At 45.0% G+C, this 9434-nt stretch overlaps 1 long non-coding RNA gene across 1 annotated transcript; it reads left to right on the plus strand.

Moving 5' to 3' along the window:
* The first annotated feature begins 3867 nt into the window (after positions 1 to 3867).
* LOC119286544 lies at positions 3868 to 8505 on the plus strand. The gene is made up of 2 exons (XR_005140523.1): positions 3868 to 4573; positions 5187 to 8505. It is a non-coding gene; the product is annotated as an uncharacterized LOC119286544 (long non-coding RNA).
* Positions 8506 to 9434: the final 929 nt, after the last annotated feature.

A 9434-nucleotide genomic window follows, 5' to 3' on the forward strand; every position in this document is an offset into this window, starting at 1 on the left:
CGAACCCACTACCGGGCACCTCTTCCCCTTGCAAGATAAATAGATCAAGTTGGCCAAACAAAACCCAAATATCGGAGTAGAAATACGAGGCTATAAGAGATTATGCATATAAGAGATCAAAGAAACTCAAATAAATATCATGGATATAAAAAGATATGACTGATCATAAACTCAAAGTTCATCGGATCCCAACAAACACACTACAAAAGAGTTACATCATATGGATCTCCAAGACACCATTGTATTGAGAATCAAGAGAGAGAGAGAAAGAGAGAGAGAGAGAGAGAGAGAGAGAGAGAGAGAGAGATGAAGCCATCTAGATACTAACTACGGACCCGAAGGTCTACAAAGAACTAGTCATGCATCATCGGAGAGGCACCAATGGAGGTGGTTGTAACGCCCCGTATGTAACCTGCCATATTTGTATTCCAACTCTTACCATTTCCGGCACTAAGTTATGGCATTTCTTCATTGTCGGGTTTTGTATTCGTGTTGTTTTGCCTTTGTCATGTATCTCATATCATGTCATCATGTGCATCGCATTTGCACACGTGTTCGTCTCATGCATCCTAGCATTTTCCCCGTTGTCCGTTTTGCATTCCGGCGCTCCTATGTCCTCCGGTGTCCCTTTCTACCTCTTTTCATGTGTGGGTGCTAAACGTTCTCAGATTGGACCGAGACTTGTCATGCGACCTTGGTTTACTACCGGTAGACCGCCTGTCAAGTTTCGTGCCATTTGGACTTCGTTTGATACTCCAACGGTTAACCGAGGGACCGAAAAGGCCTCGTGTGTGTTGCAGCCCAATAGCTCTCCAAATTGGCCCAAAACCCACCTAAACCCCTTCCATCATCTAGATCGTTCGATCATGATCGCGTGGCCGAAAACCGTGCTCAATTTGGAGCCTCCTAGCTCCCTCTACCTATAAATATAGCCCTCCTCCGAAATTTTCGGATCAATCCACCCCCAAACCCTAGCTCCCCGCACCTCCGCGCGGCCGGACACGTCCGGTCCGGCGGGACACAACCACCGCCGCCAACCGGGAGCCGCCACCTGTCGCCACCGCCTCCTCCCGCCGTCTACTCCCGCCGCCGCCCGCGGGTCAACGCCCCGACCCCGCGCCCGGTCGCCTCGCCGCCGTTCCGCCCGGACGCCGCGCCGCCCTTCGCCGGAGAGCTCCACCCTGCCAGCCGCCCTCGCCTCCGCAGCGCCACCGCGCGTCCACACCGCCGGAGCCTCCCAACGCCGCCCTAAGCCGAGCGCCTCGCCGCGCCGCCCGAGTCCGGCGACGACTCCGACCCCTTCCCTAGCTCCGGCAAGTCCCTCCTCGCTCCGGCCACCGCGGCTCCATTTCCGGCGACCTCGAAGTCCGTGCTCCGGCGAGATCCCGATCTAGATCTACAGTGAACCCTAACCTCGGTTGACTTTTGCCTTCGCTTCAGTAATTTTTGCATATGTTCATCGCATCATAACTCTGCAACCGTGGTTCCGTTTTGGGCGTGTAGCATATCCAATTGTTCGTCTCGTTGAGTACTTCATTTTATCTCATTGCATCATGTTCATTTGAGCTCATCTTGATGCCCTAAATGCTGTTGGAAGAGTGCTAGTTTATGTTAGTTTCAGATTCATATCAGTAATTGGACTTTTGTCATTTTTGCCAAGATTCATGTGTGCCTCCTATGAACTTGAGCCCTACATGAGTTTTGAAGTATGCCATGCCATCTTTACAGGGGTGTATGCCATGTCTTTTTTTGATCTTTGTGATGACTAGCACAAGCATGCAAAGTAGCCCTCTCAATGTTGCTGATTTCAGGGACTTAGAAATATTCTAAGTCATTGCCCTGATAATATTTTTATGCCATGTATTCATGTTGCTTCATAGTGATCCGTGCCTCTTTTGAGCATGATCAGTAAGGATGATTTGTAGATATCGTGGTGCTCTATCCATCCATGTCTTTGTTTGCAATCATGGAGCACCCTAGCTTGACTCAATCAAGCTCTACTTTTGCTATAAAATGTTCCTGGCAGAATGTTTACATGTTAAGCATTTTTGCCGAGCTTGTTGTAATTGATCCATGCATGCTATATTGATGTTCTTGCCATGTTTAGCTCCTATGCCATGTCTACTTACTGGGTGTATGCTTAGTTTGTCATGCAATGCCTTGTGGTGAGTGCATCGAGCTCGTAAACCTGACTACTTAATATCTGTTTTGCCATGTTCCAATTTTCTGCTAAGTCTGAATCTGTTAACGATAATTGCTATGTTCACATGGTTGCCATTGTATTTTATGATCCCTTTTGGCTTATGGTCAGTAAGGGACTTTTGTTGTATGCTTTGAGTAGCTTCATGCCATGCCTTGCTTTGCCATGACATGTTCCTGTAGCATGTTGATATCTTGCTCTAAACATTGCTTCCTGATGTTAAATTCCTGACTTGATGATATTTTCACTAAGTCTGTAACCTGATATCTTTTGCACTTTCGCCATGCTTGTTTGAACCTGCTATTGAGTGAATTAGCCGTAGCTCAGTGTTCATCTTTTGTCAAGCATCTTGAGTGGATCCCTGCCATGTATTTTGTTGCTATGTTAGAGTGCTGTAGCATGTTGTTCTTGATGAATTTAGATGGCCTCGTGTTGTAAATCGTAGATCGGTGCCATATTTGTTTTGCTTGCCATTTGCAAACCGTGGATCCGATTTCGGTGATCTTTATATCGATTTTGACCGAAATCAACTCATCTTTCCAGTGGCATTCTTGGTTTTCCAAGTTGAGGCCAGGTTCAATCATTCCTTTCCGAAAAATGCATATGCATTGCATATCACGTCCCGCATAACATGCCATGTTTTGCATCATGTTGTTTGTGCATTGCACGTGGTTGATTGTGTCTCCCTTAGCTTGTGTTCTTGCTTTGGATAGAGCCGGGAGACGAGTACGTGATCGAGGAGCCCATTGAGTATGTTTACGAGGATCAAGCTAACGTCAACTCGGAGAACTTTGTAAGCAAGATGAACATACCCTCGAAATCACTTCTATCTTTGCCTGCTAGATGCTCGCTCTTTTGCTATGCCTATGCTACGATACCTACCACTTGCTTATCATGCCTCCCATATTGCCATGTCAAACCTCTAACCCACCTTGTCCTAACAAACCGTTGTTTGGCTATGTTACCGCTTTGCTCAGCCCCTCTTATAGCGTTGCTAGTTGCAGGTGAGGATTGAAGTTTGTTCCTTGTTGGAACATGTTTATTGTTGGGATATCATTATTATATCTTGTCTATTTTAATGCACCTATATACTTGGTAAAGGGTGGAAGGCTCGGCCTTATGCCTGGTGTTTTGTTCCACTCTTGTCGCCCTAGTTTCCGTCATACCGGTGTTATGTTCCTTGATTTTGCGTTCCTTACACGGTTGGGTTATAATGGGAACCCCCTGACAGTTCGCCTTGAATAAAACTCCTCCAGCAATGCCCAACCTTGGTTTTACCATTTGCCACCTAGCCTCTTTTTCCTTGGGTTTCCGGAACCCGAGGGTCATCTTTATTTTAAACCCCCTGGGTCAGTGCTCCTCTGAGTGTTGGTCCGAGCCGAGTAGACTGCGGGGCCACCTCGGGGCAACTTGAGGCACTACAACAAAAACCCACCTTTAACAACGGATATGTAGCAACGAAACATAACATGTGTTGTCGGTGCTCCACCACCTTCCACCTCCCACGAAGAGGTAACCTTTCCGTACTCATCTCCACATTATCTGGAAGCACCACCCCATCCAAATATCACGCAACAAAAAAGAGTGAAATATTTTATATCAATCACCTCTCTGATTGGGTGATTCCTTTCTCACGAGCTTCGTGGCCACAAAAGCTGCTGCCACAACCTCCGACTCCGGCTAGATCCAGTGCTTTTCTGCGCCGCCGCTCAACAGCCCATTCCCCCTTACTGCTTTTCTCTGTTCCTGTGCCGCGGCGAGTTCCTCCGTGCCGCCGCTCAACCTCCTGGCTCCGCCTTACTGCTCTCCTCCAATCCCCAGCCGTCGCGACGTCCTCCACTCCCCCGCTGACCCGCTCATGGGCTCGGGAACCCCTCGTCGCTCCTCTGATCCATTGCCGTGGCGACGTCATCCACGCCCCTGCACGCGCCCCCTCAGGAACCCTAGCCGCCATGGTTTGCTAGCGCAGCTCCCACGTCTCCTCTCGTTTGTCTGCCCATTACCCCGCGTATCCGCGCGCGTGGCTGCCGGCTCGGGCTCGACCGTGCTGTTCCACATCGAGTCCTCGACTACCTCGACCGATGGCAGACGGTTCAGCAAGGCCTTCCTCCTTCTAATAATGTTTGCACAATGTCGAGATAATGGGATCTGTCCCGGATCAAAAATTGATTTTGAAGCAGCATACATCATTTGGACTTATTGATGGATTCTTTCATTTTCTGCTAGATTTATTCAGCATAATTTTGACAAATTTACCCTGTTTCCTAAAGATTATAACACAGTAAGTTCCATGTAGGAAGTTCAAATACCAATGGATTTATCTGCTGCAGAGACAACAACGCTTCTGTTGTCACAGGCTCAAAATTACTGCGTGTAAGATCCCTTGTGTTATTACTAAATCTGCTACCTTTATGTTGTACCAGAGATTTTCTCTAATAGCAGACAATTACAATAATTTGCAATAAATCATCAGTGTAACACCTAGAAGCATATTGCCGCCCCAGTTTTAGATGTTCAGGGGTGGACTTTTTTCTTCTGTGGTTGAACGATTCACCACTTGTCTGTACTCTGTACCTGTTGATTCAGGAATAATGTTTGTAGCATTTCAGCAATAGTTCTTTCTTGTGATGCATTAGGTTCTAATTTCTTGATTCTATGTGCGTGGATAATTAATCAATATCTTTGTGAGGACGATCATGGTAGATTAGTTAAATAAGTCGATAGTACCTCCAGATATCCTAGTTAATAGCCTATATATGACCATGTTATCAAAGAACATTTCTTCAAGTATCAGTTAATATGCGAGCACTATTATCTATAACATCATGATTGTTTTCAAGAGACAAAAACCCCTCCTTATTAGTGTTATGAATCCTTACTGATTTCTGTCACACGCTTCTGTAGGACTATAGGAATAAGCCCACATGCATCTATCTGTCCTAATATTTTTTTATTGTATAATCCTTAGTTTCATCTTCCCTCACAGGTTCTGAAGTTGACTACGTGCTTCAGCCAACATGTGTTTGTTTGTTCTTTCTCTTAACAGGTATATCTACTAGACTTGTGCATACTGCGATTAGGAGATATAAAAATCAACACTTATATATTAAGAGGCCCTAAAAAGAATTTGAAGCCTCTGGAAAATTTAAATATTGAACTATGTATGTATAATCAAGATTATTGGTTACCTATTATCATTCAGTTGGTTCCAGAATTCATATCATTGTTAATATATATAATGTTTGGATAATCATTACTGTAGTAAATACATGCTGATGGTTCAAAATGAATAGCCCCATCCAGTTGTTCAAACATCTCAGGGTGCGTTTGGGAACCAAGTATTTCTAAAGTTTTTTAGAAATACTGTGGTTTCTGAGAAAACTTCAGTATTAAATACTTTGAGGTGTTTGGACAGAAAAAATACTACAGCCTAACAAACCATTTTTTCTCGAATATGCACGAGTGTGCATATCATATATTAAAGAAGGAAAGGCATAGAAAGCCTCAACCAGTCATTTACAAAGGTGAGAACGTTACACCATGCACAACTCCACCTCACGCACGATCGCGCACGCTAACTAGACTACTACTCCCCACTCGTCCACCTAGCTAAGCCTGCAAATACAGCCTCTACATTACCTCAGAAGAGCCCTGCCATCGACCAGCTCCTACCCTCGTTCACAATTCTCTTGATAAGTTGGTTAGCTGATGGCGAAGCACCATCGAAGACAATTGCGTTTCTGTGCTTCCACAACTCCCACAACGTGAGAAGCAGTATAGCGTGCAGATCCTTCCTTGCCACATTGGCAGCCGGTTGCTTGTCACAAACCCACGGCTTAAGAGCATCCTGCGTAGATGGTGCCCACTCTGGCTTTCCCAGAGCCGTACAAATCGCCACCCAAATCTCTCGAGCGAAGACGCATGTTAGCAACACATGATCAATGGTTTCCTCCTCTTGGTCACACAAAGGGCATTTGTCCTGATGCGGCAGCCCCCTCCTAGCTAGCCGGTCCGACATCCAACATCTGTTCCGCAGGGCCAGCCACGTGAAGAATTTGCATTGAGACGGGGCTCGCGATTTCCACATTAACTCCGCGGAGGGAATGACCTCCCTTCCCCAGAACTTCGCTGCGTACGGAGATCTGACAGAGAATTGTCCCGTCGGCTCCCAAGACCAAACTATCCTGTCCGGGACACTCTCCACCGGTTCCCACGCCTGAACCCGCTGCCATAGCTGTAGGAACTGTTGCAATGCCACCATAGTTATGTTGGGACCAAGGCAAGCTGCCCAGGACCCGTCCATCCCCACCTGGCCAAGCATACACGTCTGCCTGATCCGGCGCAGCACCAAGTCATATACCGCCGGCGCAAGCTCCTGGATCCTCATCCCGTCAAGCCATCGATCTTCCCAAAATAAGGTATTCAGCCCGTTGCTTGCCCTGCACCTAGTAGCCGCTTGAAAGATTTGCATCGCCTCAGATGGAACTTTGATTTTGAATTCACTCAAAGGTCTACTCCTATCCGTCCTTTGCAACCATGGCCATTTGGCCTGCATGGCCATGTTCATCCACCTCAAGTTAGGCACACCTAGCCCTCCTGCCCATTTTGGGGTACAAACGGTCTCCCAAGCGACCGCACAGTTTCCTCCATTAGCTTCCGCTCTCCGGCACCAAAGAAAACCTCGACAAATCTTGTTCATGGCCGTCAGGGTTTTGGCAGGAAGGTCCAAAGCCATCATCGCATGGATGGGCATTGCACACAGTACCGAAAGCCTAACAAACCATAGTATCTCCAAAACTGTGGTATTTTTGTAGTATTTGTAAAAGAGGTCGGGACCTCTTTTTTTAAAACTGAGAAACGCTAGTTCATTGGTCTCTCTGAGTCCAACATCTTATGACCAATACTTGCTAGACCATAGATCTATCTGGCCAGAGGTGTGCGTACACGTACGGATGACTTACCGCCGGCCGTAAACATGTGCACGTGGAGGCGATTCTTATAGGGGTGTGTTGCTTCTGATCACTTCTAGACGCACGAGCTGCACCTTCAGTGCCTGTCACAACGCTACGTCTTTGATGGATCACAAGAGATAACTGACTATGTATCCTAGAATCTAAAGAGAACGTGCTCATGCCCAGCATACATAGGGCGGCCGTAAGCAGGAGTTGATTCTGCCGTGAGTGCAGCTCACTTAGGTTCGATCGGCTATAGGTATCGTTAAGATTATCCATGCAACGAGACAACACTCATTCAAAATAAGAGAAACTTAATAAAACAGCCATTTGCCAAACGCCTCCACAGTTTTACCAAAACTAAGAAAAAACTACGTTTTTAGAAACTAAAGTATTTATGGCCCACATATTAAAATACTGAGGTTTTAAAATACTATTGTTTTGCAAAAACTGCGTTGCCAAACTAATATGCAGTTTCTGATCTGAACGAGTTCAAAACTTGTGCAAGTCGCAGCTGAGAGAATAGAATGTTATCAGTCTACAGGAATGTTCGAGACTTGAAGTCTCTGTGTTTGTACTTCATAGCATGGTGATGTCCCTTCTGCTAGTGTTTATTACGATGGTTCATATAGTAAGTTGATGCAAGATGCAAAATTTATTTAGTACACTGTACACAGATATAGGTTGCATCTGTATTTTTATTAATAAACTCCTGTTGAAATTTTTTTGTATTCAGATTATTAGCTAGCCCCACATCTATATGTAAATCAATGTGTAAGTAATATTTGTGAGCATGTATCACAATACCTAATTTAGACACACCCAAATTTAGCCAGGTGCGAATTATTTTCTTTTAACTACAGTATCTACATGGTTTTTTTAGGGGGTACCTCGTGTCTTACTTAGTATGTTCTTTTGAGGTTTATGTTACTCAATCGACATATAACATTTTGTTCATAGGAAAACAAGGATCGAAAGTGATTGTTAGATGTAGGCTAGTACTCTCCCTTTCTACATACAGAGCTAGTAATGTCATGACCCTCAACCTTTCTTTGCCTCCTCCATAACTTTCTGCTCTATTGATATTCTCTATCATAAGTTACTAATCTCATTCAATTGTTGTTCTTGATTGCCAAGATAAATTCAAGATGCATGGATGTTGATTGCAAGGTCAAGAATGGCTATTTTACCAGATAATTAGAATGTCATTTTCAAGTGTAATGTTTCAATCACTATAGTTGATTGAATGATCAAGATTTAGGCTTGTAGTAGATGGTTTCACATATGTAATATTTGTATCGTGTTCTTTGTAATGCAATACATTCTTTTTAATATATTATGAGGATTCCTACTTATTGTATTGTCGCTCCTATCCATCTGCATTGGGCTAATTTTGGCTCACAGTATATAAAATAACATTAAATTGTTCATATATGCGAAAGCATCTAGTCATTGCAATGACATGGCATGTTCATTTGAAACTCGTTTGTGTGGGGTAGCCACCAACGCATATGAAACATTGCTAACCTTCAGCTCTATACGTTGCTGTCTTGCAACGCTTCTGCACGTGGTTTACCAACGGATGTATATATGTTGTTGTAGACCATTGCAACGCCACCAATGGCAACACATACTAATCCGTTGGGGGAGACCTTAGCAACGCATATATGGACATACGACAACGCATGGATGCGTTGCTAAAGGAGGGGTTCTTGTTGTAGTGAAGGTTGGTTTTACTCATAGGATGTCTCATCCGAGTGTGCCCTGAGAACGAGATATGTGCAGCTCCTATTGGGATTTGTCGGCACATTCGAGCGGCTTTGCTGGTTTAGTTTTACCATTATCGAGATGTCTTGTAACTGGGATTCCGAGTCTGATCGGATTGTCTTGGGAGAAGGAATATCCTTCGTTGACCGTGAGAGCTTGTGATGGGCTAAGTTGGGACACCCCTGCAGGGATTTGAACTTTCGAAAGCCGTGCCCGCGGTTATGGGCAGATGGGAATTTGTTAATGTCCGGTTGTAGTAAACCTGAAACTTAACTTAATTAAAATGAATCAACAGAGTGTGTGGCCGTGATGGTCTCTTTTCGGCGGAGTCCGGGAAGAGAACACGGTTTCGAGTTATGCTTGAACGTAGGTTGTTCTAGGATCACTTCTTGATCTTAGTTTCTCGACGTGCCTTTGCCTTCTCTTCTCGCTCTCATTTGCGTATGTTAGCCACCATATATGCTAGTTGCTTGCTGCAGCTCCACCTCATACCTTTTACCCTTCCTATAAGCTTA

This window comes from Triticum dicoccoides, chromosome 4A (assembly GCF_002162155.2).
Source record: "Triticum dicoccoides isolate Atlit2015 ecotype Zavitan chromosome 4A, WEW_v2.0, whole genome shotgun sequence".
Taxonomy (NCBI): domain Eukaryota; kingdom Viridiplantae; phylum Streptophyta; class Magnoliopsida; order Poales; family Poaceae; genus Triticum; species Triticum dicoccoides.